This window comes from Bos mutus, chromosome 4, assembly GCF_027580195.1.
Source record: "Bos mutus isolate GX-2022 chromosome 4, NWIPB_WYAK_1.1, whole genome shotgun sequence".
Lineage (NCBI taxonomy): Eukaryota > Metazoa > Chordata > Mammalia > Artiodactyla > Bovidae > Bos > Bos mutus.
The window spans coordinates 69,674,426-69,687,876 of NC_091620.1; the positions used below are offsets into that span (position 1 = coordinate 69,674,426).

A 13,451-nucleotide genomic window follows, 5' to 3' on the forward strand; every position below is an offset into this window, starting at 1 on the left:
TACACTGTTGGTGGGAATGCAAACTAGTACAGCCACTATGGAGAAGAGTGTGGAGATTCCTTAAAAAACTGGAAATAGAACTGCCTTATGACCCAGCAATCCCACTGTTGTGCATACACACTGAAGAAACCAGAAGGGAAAGAGACACGTGTACCCCAATGTTCATCGCAGCACTGCCTCGTTTTTAAAATCCATGTTCAGAACATCTTCTATGCCATACCCAGTAGTATTTTCATACCTGCCCCTTTTGTGAGACACTAGAGAATCCCAGGGACAGAGGAGCCTGGTGGGCTGCTGTCTGTGGGGTCGCACAGAGTCAGACACGACTGAAGCGACTTAGCAGCAGTAATTAAAAGCATTCCTGGAAGAGAGGCATAGACATGCTAGTGCATAGGTGTTGCTGACAGCTGGAAAGCTTAGTCCAGCTGTGTTGAACAGGGAGCAGGGCGGAGGGTAGTACCCAGCTCAGCACCTCGGGGACTTCTGTCTGACAGCAGCTGAGATCTCGCCATTTGTCCTTCCTGTAGGTTTTGACCCTGTGGACCATCCTTTTCCCTTCCTGACCCTCTTCATTCTCAGCTTCTTTGATGCCATCCTCTCAGTCTGACCACTCTTTCTGAGAATTTCCTGCTCTCTCAGTTCCATCTCAGTAGCATCCCACTGCAAGTTTATCCTACCCTCTCTCAAAAGGAAGAAATAGAAAAAGCAGGAGTTTGGGATTCAGACAGAAGTGGTCTTGTGCTCTGAGTGAAGGATTTGCCAGTTGTGTGACAGGGGTCATTAACTTCACCTCTTTGTGCTTGAGTTTTCCGCCCCTGAGTCCAAGCAGTAATGATGCTTCTAGAATTGGTGTATTACCTGTGCATCTGGGACACAGTACAGCCTGTTCCATGTTAGTTCTCTTAGCTCTTCCAGGTAAAAATTACAGTAAAATCAATTTTATTGACTGTGTCTTTAATGGACTCACTTCCCAATATTTAACTGTAGCCTCTAGTCATCTGTAATACAGATTTTTCAATAGCAGCTCCCCAGCAACGTGATGTTAGTGTTTCAGACACAATGAGGGTGCCAAATAGGTGGGGCAAAGAGACTTTTAAAGGGCTTAGATCAGCAAACTCAGGCACTCTCTAAGTTTCTGTTGATTTCACCATACAGAGAAATTTGTTTTAGAAGAAACTTTAAGAACAGTCTACCTTAAGAAGAACAGTCTACCTTTTGAGTTGCATATCCACCTTACCAAGATTATTTGGAGATAAAGGATTGTGGTTTATTTTGGTCAGTGGACCCAAGAATGCTTACCTTCTCCTCTGCCTATGAGATTCCCTAATGTTTACCTTCTGCTTGTAGAGGTCATTGCCAAAGCAAGAGGAAATACACTTGCATGAGTAGCTGAAGCCTTGGTCTTGAATCCCAGGGCAGAGCTCTGTTACTCTAGGCTGGAAGAGGTGACAGGCTCCTTTCCCCTAGGTGAGTAATGACCTGGAAGCAGTGCCCTCCGTTAGGCAGGGTCTGATTCCCTTAAGCCCAAACCAGTGTCAGATACTAGCACTGCAGTGTGAGGATACCAGTAAATCAAGGCTCACATATCATAACAGAAAGAAAGGTCACAGGAGGGGTTTCCCTAGTGTCACACCTGGCACTGGGCTACCCCACATGCCCCCAGGCGGGACCAGAAGCAGAGCTGAGTTGTCCTAGGGGAGAGCAATGCAGAAAGATGCAGAGAAGGCTGGGTGGAGGGGAGAGAAGTGAGACCCCACATGCATGCTGACCTGATGGAGTTCCCCTTCTAAAGATGCACTCACGTATTAGGACAATGAAGTCACAAAATCTGTCCATTAATTAAATAAAGATCATTATTTCTTGTAATAATGTCAAATGTCATGGCCAAATCAGTGTTCTTACCCCTAAATCAGTGTTCCGTCAGTGTTTCCTGATTCATCTTAGGGTTGGGCTTTGGGAGGATGCACCCAGAAGCCAAAAATCTTCTTTGTTGGTGACTGAAACATTCCCCAGAGTAGCCTCCCTTTCCAGTCTCTACCCTCCTGGACAGTTACCACACTGCTGACAACTGTTGTTTCCTCTTGCCTAAAACCTTCAGCAGGACTGCATTGTGCTCGGGTTCGAGTTTAGACTTGTCAGTTGGTCGGTGCTAAAGGTCCCTTGCTCTCTAGTACCATATGACCTCTGTAGCCTCCCCTCTTGGCCATATTCCCTGCCTCCCACCATCACTGTGCCTGTTGCTCCATTGCTCTACTAGTGGGGACATACCACCCTCTTGGTCATTGCCGTTCCTTCCCTCTACTGAGAATGCCCTCTCTACCCATCTTTAAGTGCTATGTCCTGTGGAAACCTTTCTACCCATCTTTAAGTGTTATGTCCTGTGGAAATCTTTCCTTGATGCCCCCTTGTAGAATCAGTTGTTCTTTTGTGGTTTCATTGTTGTTGTTCAGCCGCTTGACTCTTTGTGACCCTTTGGACTGCAGCACACCAGGCTTCTCTGTCCTTCATCATTTCCTGCAGCTTGCTCAGACTCATATCCATTGAGTCGGTGATGCCATCCAACTATCTCATCCTCTGTCGTCCCCTTCTCTTCTTGCCTTCAGTCTTTCCCAGAATCAAGGTCCTTTCTAATGAGTCAGTTCTTCACATCAGGTGGCCAAAGTATTGGAGCTTCAGCTTCAACATCAGTCCTTCCAATGAATATTCAGGATTGATTTCCTTTAGGATTGACTGGTTTGATCTCCTTGCAGTTCAAGGGATTCTCAAGAGTCTGTGGTTTCATAGTATGTTCTATAAATATTGCATTTTATGGTGACTGATGGTAGTTCTGGTTTTCCCATCAGTACGTGGACTAAGATCTCTCATGTATGAAACATGTCGTATTTAATTCTTATCTTCTTATTTATATTTATCCAGTCTTTTGACAGATGCATATCAAATATTCAATGTTTGGTTGAATTATTATTATAGACATAGCTTCAAATACTTGTAGACTCTTTCCTACACACTTATAGAGATTTTATAAGTGGGAACTAAATGACAAATAAAACCTCATCTATCCTAAATTGATTTTAATTTCAAGAAAGAATTACTAACCTCTGCACCATTAACATTTTGTACTGATAAAATACCATTGCATCAGAGCCAATGAAAATCAAATGAATGGTTTTACATGTAATTAAGATAAAGCTTTTTGCAGTTGAACACAGAAGATATTTTATAACACGTGCCTAAACTACAACATCTGAGACGATGACACATCTTTTTATTTTGGTAATAGAATCATTTTGTGATTCATAGTTGTCTTCATATTTGAGTTAAGCCAGGAATTCCTGAATTGACACTTGTGTCTCTTCTCTGAAAGGTTTTTCAGAGGTTGATAGTATGACTTCTGTTTTCAAAAGTCCAAAGTCCAAAAAGCCACAGATTCTCTTTTAGAAAACCATGGATGTCCCTGAATTGGTTGTCTTAAAAAAAGAGAGAGAGACCTAATGTACTCAGCTGTGATTGTTTTCCTCCCGTCTGCACTGTCCTTTGCTGGCTACTTCTCAGCTGGAATATTTGCAAAGGGAACATTGGGAACATTCAGGATGAGGAGAGGAGACTTGAAGATGGTCAGGCTCTGGATTGTCCATAGCTGGCCCTTTGTCAAAGCCCAGGTGGGTCTTCTCTGCTCTGGACTGCTCCTATCATCTCTTTATGACCCTCTTTGATTCTGGCAGCTTAAGAATTTAAAGTGTAGCCAGCTACCCAGATGATTCTGATGCTCATAAAGTTTGAAGCTTGCTGATTAGTAGGTGCTCTTATATTCTCTAAAATCCTACTAAAGACAAAAGCAGAGGCCCAGAAAGTGGTACCATATTCAGTCACACAGCTCATATTGTGGCTCACATGGTAAAGAATCTGCCTGCATTGTGGGAGACCCAGGGTCGGGACGATCCCCTAGAGAAGGGAATGGCAACCCACTCCAGTATTCTTGCCTGGAGAGTTCCATGGACAGAGAAGCCTGGAGGGCTACTGTCTATGGGGTTGTGAAGAGTCGAACGTGACTGAGTGACTAACATGACTAACACTTGAGATCTTGAGGCCTTTCAAACATAGAAGATTTCCTACTCTACTAAATAAGACATTTCAGTCATCATCATCCCATAACAAGGAGGTATTGTAGCTGCACTGTATGCATGCATTTTCTGTATCCCCTCCATTCCCATAAACTGAAAAGGCACAGACATGATGCTTTGATTGGGATCCATTGAGGGTATGGTCACCAGAGTTTTGGTCACTTCTCTGATGTCACTTTTGATTGAAACCAGCAAAGATGTGTTCTGGCAAATCTATACATAATTTGTCTTTCCATGCAGGGCTTCCCCTGTAATTGTGTTTCCCATCAGAGAGTCAGTTGGAGTTAATGCATTGACTGTGGTGATGGATGACGAATGTCTTGTTAACAGTCTCCCCACTCTTCAACCCACAGAGGAATGCTAAGAAGACTTTTCGTTTAAAGAAGTCAAAGGAAGAACAATTTCTTCAGATAGGAAGATCTTCTTCAAAGGTAGGAGTTTATCTTCTGAAAGGTTTAAATTAGTTACTGGTTCAAAATGGGAATTATACCATAAAATGATGTGATTGTGTAATATTATTGCCATACTGAATACTGTCCATCCAGAGAGTATGATGAAAAACAGAGAGTAGGGATATGGCTGCAAATCATGAATCATACTGCATGTCAAGAAAAATGGATCAAATACACAGGGAAGAAAACCAGCCCTTTGCATCCTTTCACAGTAATAAGATTTTTGTGTTACTAAATCATGAATCATATCAAGTTTAGAAAGTAGACAGCAGAATAAAGGCACTGCTGGTAAACTATATGTTTCTGATGGAATTAAAGATTTAAAAGGAATTATTTATAAGAAAAGTTTTCTTTTTGATGCAGTCATCTATCAAAAATCTCCTGAGAACATATTATTCGTACATGATTTTTGTGTGTCTCACCGTGAAGTCCGAATAATACCCAAGTCTGCTTATGAAGTTTTAATGTGGGACTTCCCTGCTGGTTCAGTGGTTAAGACCTCACTGTCTAGTTCCGGCGGTGTGGGTTCTGTCCCTGGTCAGGGAACTAAGATCCCACATGCCTCATGGCCAAAATACCAAAGCATAAAACAGAAACAACATTGTTACAAATTCAACAAAGACTTTAAAAAGGGTCCACATCAAAAAAATCTTAAAAAAAAAAAAGTTTTAATGTTACTCTGATACTCTTTCTGCTTTGTAAATCCCTTTCCCATCCACACTGCTCACTTCAGTCTGATTTATATCATTTAGAATTATCAGTTCTAGAACTGACTCTGCCAGGCCAATGATGCCTTCTTCTCAAAGGCCATGGAATTTGATGAAAAATATCTTATTTAATGATCTGGAACACAGTTCAGAGAACTGTACCTCACCCAATAACAGCTTTCTTAAGGAATTTCTGAGAGTGTGATTGTTCAGCATTTAGTTCTCTACCTTATAGGTTTTATTTAACAAATAAACTCCCATGGAATTTATGGATATTGTATGCAAGATTTTGAGGTTGTAAAATTTTCCAAGATACTGTCCCTTGTCCTTGAGAAGTCTGAAATTGATTCATCCATATATCATTTTGTATTTCAGAGGAAATGATTCGTGCCTCCATTGAATTTGCTTCCATTGTGTTTTCAGACTAAATACATGTGACTAATTAGTTTTTGTGATGTTTCAGAAGCCCACCAGAAATCCCCAGTTCAGTAGCCTGAAAATTAAGCAGGTTACTTTATGAATCAAATAGCACAGGCTTTGTTCTGCTTGGAGAGTTCTCAAAAAGTGAAAATTAGTAAGGACTAGCAACATTGCCAGAGAAGGCAATGACACCCCACTCCAGTACTCTTGCCTGGAAAATCCCATGGATGGAGGAGCCTGGTAGGCTGCAGTCCATGGGGTCGCTATGAGCCGGACATGACTGAGCGACTTCACTTTCACTTTTCACTTTCATGTATTGGAGAAGGAAATAGCAACCCACTCCAGTGTTCTTGCCTGGAGAATCCCAGAGACGGGGGAGCCTGGTGGGCTGCCGTCTCGGGTCGCACAGAGTCGGACACGACTGAAGCGACTTAGCAGCAGCAGCAGCAACATTGCTGAGTTAGGTAATTATGAACAATATCAAAAAGGCTTAATTTTGTATAAATCACCCTTTTAATGCGAAGCTCCCTCATTAATGTAAACTGACTCATTTTATAAAGTTTTGATATACCCAGACACACCCCCTCCAATGACTGTCCATATATCATAAAATAAAGACACCTGCCAGGTGAGGCGGTGTAAGCTACCTCTCCATTCTGGCAGGGACATGGAAGGAAGTCTGCTTACACTGAATCGCAGTTGTTAAAAACTAGGAATTTGCAGTAATGGTGGTGTTAGTGTGCCCTTTCCACATCCTTAGACAGCAATATCATAGAAATGAGTTTCACTTCCACAGGACTCTTAGGCCAGCAAAGCTTTTTACTAAAAGAGATGGCTTGTGCACGAAGGAGAAGGTGGGGAAAAGTACCAGCTCCCTGAGTAGAAGGGGCGAGTTGCTTTTATAACAAGAGCAGGGGGGCTTGTCTCATTATCACTGATAATTTCCAGAAATGCTCAGACTTCTTGATCAGCAGCAGGTGGCTCCATGGTGGCTATCAGGTGTAGGGTGTACTTCTGTGAGGAGAAAGGAGTGTGTGAGAATATCCTGCAAGAAAGCACTGGAATAGATAAGGTTTAAGTTTATAGTTGAATCTTATGGCCATTAGCTATATTTGTGAGTGTAACAGAGGTAAAATTTACTCCAGCGAGCCTGGTTTATGTCTCTGGGTCCGAAGCCCCACAAGCCTTTCTTCTTTAGCTTCCAAGGCCTGTTTCGCCCAAAGCTGTTATTGGTCCTTTTCCTAAATGGCTGCACTTTTGTCTTCATGTCTCAGTAGTAAGTGGCCTACCAATAAAACCCCAGCACCAGCAGTAAGCTCTGGGCAAGTTCTTCTGTAAATAACATACTGTGTGATACTTAGGAGAGGTAGGAAGACCACAAGGCCAGGAGTTTGTTTGTAAATGGTGATTTCTAGTAAAAGGGGGAAATGTGCAGAGATGAGGCAAGCAGAGGGGCTGCCAGGAAGGACCGCCCTGTGCCCTTGTAAGGTGTTAGTGGGCTCAGTAAGCTGGTTCCCAGGGAAGTTTTCCTGGCTGGTTACATTATTTTCTCATTCATTCAATGCAGGAGAGTAACTTGACTTCAAAACTCTGTCTTTTAGACAGAGGTTAAAGTTCACATTCTACCTTTTGCAGTACATTCTTCTCAGAGGTCTTCTTGGCTGCTCGTTTGTCTGCTGACAGCAGTGAACTTTTCAGTCATCAGGCACTAGTAGAGCCACAAGAATATCTCGCTTTATCTTTGTGGAGGATTTAATCTGGTGGAAACTAAATGCTGTGTGTCTTCCCATGTCTTTCCCTTGCCTCACAAAGACTCCCTGAAACTTCCCAAAACTCTAAAGCACACTTGTATTCAGAACGTCCCCAGGCTATTCAAGAATTCGGCCTCTGACATTAGAATAGAAAGTGTTTTTGTAGCTACTTACAGTTTTCAGTAGCCTTTCCCACGTTCACCAGTGGGCTGTGGTATCCGAAAGACGTGGGCAGTCAGAGCCATGGTTCTTGAAGCCCCACCCCACATCCCTCTCCCCACTCCCCTCTCTACCCAAGTCTGGTTGCATATAAAAAGTGCATTTGCGTTCATCATAACATTAATGAATAAGTTCTCTGCAAGGAAGATCTGCCTTCTGCCTGGCTTGAAAATTTTGAGCTAAAACGCAGAACAGTTAGTGGTGGAATTTCAATAAGCAACCACAGTTGCAAAGGGAATACCCCCCAAATCACTCTGATGCAAAGGGAATACCCCCCAAATCACTCTGATGCAAAGGGAATACCCCCCAAATCACTCTGAATACTGGTTTTCTGCTCTGGCTGCGTTTGTGGAAGTTTGGTCCTATCATAACCATAATGAATCTGAAGAAGGGTTACTCTCACGCTATGCCTTACGGCATGTTCCCTCTGGGTAAGCAGCAGAAGAGGAAAAATCTGAGAGTTATTGGAGCTATTAAATGATTGTTTTGGTTGATGGTTTGGAACTTGTTCTTTCCGTTGGACTCGTGGTACTAACTTTTTAAAATGATGTAGATGTCTTGGGAGAATGGTAGTTATATTCTGAGTAGATAATACTAAAACTGACAACAATAAAAAGACTTTATCTTATAATTAAGTTGACCTGTAAATGTGAATCAATATTTATTTGCAGAGTCCAGCTGGTAGTACTGTTTTTGATACTATTCAACAATAAAGAGATCCATTAGGATTTTGTCCTCCAGAGTTATTTTAAGGCTGATAAGTTTTATTTCACATTAACTTGATGCCAGACAAACCTAGGAGACAAACATCATCCACAAAAGGAATACTTGCCTATGAAACTAAAGATGAAAAGCTCATTAATAAAAGCAGTTACCCTGGGAAGCCCAGAATTTACCAAAGCCAAGTGCCTGTATGCTAAGTCACTTCAGTCGTGTCCGATTCTTTGTGACCCCATGGACTGTAGCCCTCCAGTTTCCTCTGTCCATGGGATTCTCTAGGCAAGAATACTAGAGTGGGTTCCCATTTCTTCCTCCAGGGGATCTTCCTGACCCAGGGATCGAACCTAAGTCTCTTGCACTGGCAGACTGATTCTTTATCACTGAGCCACCTGGGAAAAACACCAAAGCCAAGTTCAGTTCAGTTTAATCACTCAGTCGTGTCCAACTCTTTGCAACCCCATGAACTGCAGCACGACAGGACTCCCTGTCCATCACCAACTCCCAGAGTTTACCCAAACTCATGTCCATTGAGTCAGTGATGCCATCTAACCATCTCATCCTCTGTTGTCCCCTTCTTCTCCTGCCCTCAGTCTTTCCCAGAATCAGGGTCTTTTCAAATCAGTCAGCTTTTGCATCAGGTGGCCAAAGTATTGGAGTTTCAGCTTCAACATCAGTCCTTCCAATGAATACCCAGGACTAATGTCCTTTAGGATGGACTGGTTGGATCTCCTTGCAGTCCAAGGGACTCTCAAGAGTCTTCTCCAACACCACAGTTTAAAAGCATCAATTCTTCGGCACTCAGCTTTTTTTATAGTCCAACTCTCACATCTATACATGACTACTGAAGAAACCAAAGCCTTGACTAGATGGACCTTTGTTGACAAAAGTAATGTCTCTGCTTTTTAATATGCTGTCTAGGTTGGTCATAACTTTGCTTCCAAGGAGTAAGCGTCTTTTAATTTCATGGCTGCAATCACCATTTGCAGTGATTTTGGAGCCCCCCCAAAATAAAGTCAACCACTGTTTCCACTATTTCCCCATCTATTTGCCATGAAATGATGGGACCGGAGGCCATGATCTTAGTTTTCTGAATGTTGAGTTTTAAGCCAACTTTTTCACTCTCCTCTTTCACTTTCATAAAGAGGCTCTTTAGTTCTTCTTCACTTTCTGCCGTAAGGGTGGTGTCCTCTGCATATCTGAGGCTATTGATATTTCTCCTGGCAATCTTGATTCCAGCTTGTATCTAAGCAAAGGGTATTCACCTCTTTAGGGTTTTATACCAGTTAAAATTGATTAGGTATTTAATCAGCTAGAAAACTGGAATGATCTTTTCTAGTACTTATTAACTTCCTCCTTCTTCCCTTGACTTATGATGAGGGCAAACTCCAGCTTTCCACTCAGTGACAACATCTCCTAAAACATTGTTGAACATAGACTGTCCCTGCCTAGTTGTACTGGCAAACTTCTTTGTGGAATTACTGCTCACTAAGAAATGGCAGCATTCCGAGAAACCAATTGAGATGAGTGGAGGTTCTGTCCTTCCATCCCAGAGTAGTGCTCAGCTGTTCATTTCTATGTGGAGTCTGAGTAACATTCTGTGACCTGGGGTCAGATGAAAACATACTAAATCTCATAGACAGCGTTTCTTTAGGGAGGTTGAGTTATAATACACGTCCTCATATTTTTCTGAGTCATTGCGACATCCATGATTGAGATGCCTTTAATGATTAAGTCCGTTCTGCCCCTTGCAACTCATCCTTATGATTCTTACGAGACACAACCATTTTTCTTTGGAAACCCACCTTATCTGCCTCCCACTGCTCAAGCTGCTCAGTTTGGTAGTTATCTCAGGAAAAACTGTGGAAAGGCATCTGACAAAAGACATCAGCATCCTCTTTTGGAAGATAGTGGGAGGTGGGTGAGCGAGTAATGAGAAAGGTGGAGTCGTCTTCTGGCAGCAGCAGTTAGGGCTAGTAGTCTGTAGAAGGAATTCTGCAACTTGTACATGTTCCTCCCCTCTCCTCCTACTGTGGTCCAGAGGGAGAAAGATCTGCTTTGAAATTGGAGGTAGGAAATCGTCTGTCACTTCAGTACAGGAGGCATGTAGTGACTTAGCATTATACACCAAAGGGCTGTGTGGTGACCTTTACAGATTCTTACTGGCTCAACTTTGTTTTACCTGCTGCACTTTGGGCTTGTAGCTTTTACATGATTTGTAGAGTCACCTGAATTAAAGTTGGTGATGAGAAAAGGCTCCATCAGAGGGACACAGACTTTCATTTGGGGGCTCATTGAATGACTGGAATTGTGCCACCAGGGAGGGGAGCCACTGCCCTGTGACCCTTGCTTCCAACAGTACAACCTCTGCTGAAATAACTCTGCCCCTGGAGGTAAGTTAATTCAAAAAGATCATTGTAAATGGCCTCCCTTACTTATTCCAAATCATGATCTTTATGTTCAGGGTTCTCCTGATCAAAATCAATATTTATTGAACTTAGTGCACCCTAACCTACTGAGCGAGGCCCTCTGAGTGTTGATAGTAGTGGAAAGCCTTCAGTGCTCAGGTGCACAGAACTCTGAACAAAAGTAGGCTTGTGTGCCCAGATTCTGAGGGCGTTTTTATCATATCCCTTCTTCCCAGCATCTGGACATTTCATCCCTGGCTGCTTCTGGAGGGAGTCAGATCCTGACAGAGGGTTATCTAGGGAACCACCCAGGAGGAAAATGAAGCCCAGTGTGGAGCAGGAGGCCAGGCTCACGCCCCTGCTGTGGATGCAGTATGCTGCCGTCACATCTGAGTGCAGACACAAATAGATGCTGGGACTTGTTTTTTTTTTTCGCTTTGCTTTGTTGTGGTTTATTTTGCCTTTCACAACAGTAATTCATTTTTTAAGGCAAGGGAAAAAAGAAAAGCTCTTGGAAGGATTCAAGTTTTCATATCTGCAGAAGGCATTTCTATAGCTTTTGTCAAACTTAGCTGGTCTGTAAAGCGCCTTTGTTTATGGTTGACTGTTGCAGAAAGTGAGTCCATAAACTAGTATGCATCCAGGAGAGAACGATTTCTATTGAACGAATTGAGTAGGATATGGTGCATGGGGCCAGTCCTGAAAAGGGTTTTGTTTCTTGCAGCATGGTGGAAATTCACATTGATATTGCTGCTGTGCGTTCGTTAGCAAGCACGGTTAAACAATGGGGCATGCCAGCCGACGTGGCTCTGTTGATTAATGCATTCCTTGAATGTGTTGATTAATGTGTTCCTGCGATGCCTCCTGAAGCTGAGAATGCACCTGAGGCACATGGGATGTGCCTTGTCACTGGTTCTTCGTTGCCCACATGGGCTCATTTGCACATGGGTCTTCCGGGTATGTGGTTCACACCCGCACCTTTGTAAATAAAACCACAGATCTAGCAGATTTTTTTTGCAGGAATATTCTCTGGCAGATGTGTTGTATGTTAAATCTAGCAGGGATTCTATAAGCCATGAAGCTTATAAAAGACTAGCTGTCCAGCTAAGTGTAAACCCTGGATACCATCCATCTTGTGGGTGATCCTGTCCTGACTTTGAGTTTTGTTCTTCTCAACGTTTGTGTAAAGAAAAAAAAGCAGAAAATACTTAGGGAGTGCAGCTTTCACTTGAATAATACAGGAAGAGCTATGCAGATAGACTGCCCATTAGACATTTGGTGAACTTGGCATCTCAGTTGGAAATCTACTCTTCCCAGAGGCAGGGATTCCCATCAACCCAGCCAGGGTAATTCTGTTTCCAGTTGGCTTCATTCAGGGTTGTGACATTTCTCCCTGTATTATGAATTTCCATTAAACCACATAATTTTTTTCATAGCTTGTTTCCAAAAAGGCTCATCTTGATGGGGTTTTGCTTGGCTGATGGTTTGATAGAGATACATTTTTGAGAGTTTTTATTTGTTTACTATCTTGTACTTGTTATGTGAGTCATAAGAATTCTATTGCCACTTCTAAAACTTCCCTGACTCCAGAATCTTCAGGAAGATGGCAAAAATGATGAGAAAACCATGTTCAAAACTAGTGAGGAAAGGTCTGAACATAAGAGAAGTGATTCAGTGGTGGTGGTTTGATGGTGTTGTTGCTGTGTCTTGAGGCTCCAACTATAACATTTTAACAGGAGACCAACAAGGCTATTCAGAAAAAATAATTATTTTTTCTTAAAAAAGTGAAAAGTTCACTCTAAAGAAGAAGGAACTTTAATATATTAGAGAATTCATGTATGTAACTATTATATAAAGAGATAGTAGAATCACCAAAATCCTATTTAACAACTGGCATGAAATTAAGGGTGAAGAATGACATTCTTATATTTTCAAGAACAGGACTTGAGTGAAGATTCCTTAATTCCATGTAGAAGATTTAGCAGTGACAAGACCATTGAAAGATCTACTTTGGAATGTTCATAGAATACATGACTTCTATTATTTGATGAATTATATCTAAACCCCCAATTTACAATTACTTAAAAATGCTTAGTGTTATGTGTGCCTCACAAGGAATACTTGTGGGGAAAAAAAGTAAAATATTGAATTATTTTCTTGGCAGGCACACATAAGCTACTCCCTTGGAACTTGAGGTACGCAGAAATATGCACTTAAATCATTGTAATGCATATTTGATATGGAAGACGTATTTGGGAAAACTCATTTGATTTTCAGAGAATCTTTAATGATATGATATGTTTAAAAGAGAAATGCACCAAATAACTGCCTAAGAGAGAGTTCACATTTGTGATTAGACATGCATTTTCCTGGTTAGCTTGAATTCTGCAAGAATTGAAGGGGTAAACAAAGAGAAGTGGCGAACACGATTAATCCGTTTTTCTGCAAAGCTTTTGATACTGTACTGAATAAAAGCCTTACTGACAGAAGCTGTTAGCCCAGTGGAGAGAAGGCCATAGGAACAGGTTATGAAAGGAGAGGGTGGAAGGGAGAGAACAATCCACATGGGGAGGGGGTCCAGAGAAAACGGGTCCTGCAAATTCTTGTCAGTAAGCATAGAGAACATGGCATTAATGTAGTTTCTTAACTGGTTTTG

The 13,451-nt window shown here is 42.0% G+C and overlaps 1 protein-coding gene across 5 annotated transcripts in view; it reads left to right on the plus strand.

Annotated features, from left to right (window-relative positions):
- NRCAM (neuronal cell adhesion molecule) overlaps positions 1-13,451 on the plus strand; it is a 320,887-nt gene that overhangs the window by 149,334 nt on the left and 158,102 nt on the right. For all 5 annotated transcript variants that reach the window (XM_070369605.1, XM_070369599.1, XM_070369603.1 and 2 more), the window contains exon 3: positions 4,475-4,552. The gene's annotated coding sequence lies outside the window, so the exon portion shown is untranslated. The remainder of the gene's footprint in view (positions 1-4,474; positions 4,553-13,451) is intronic.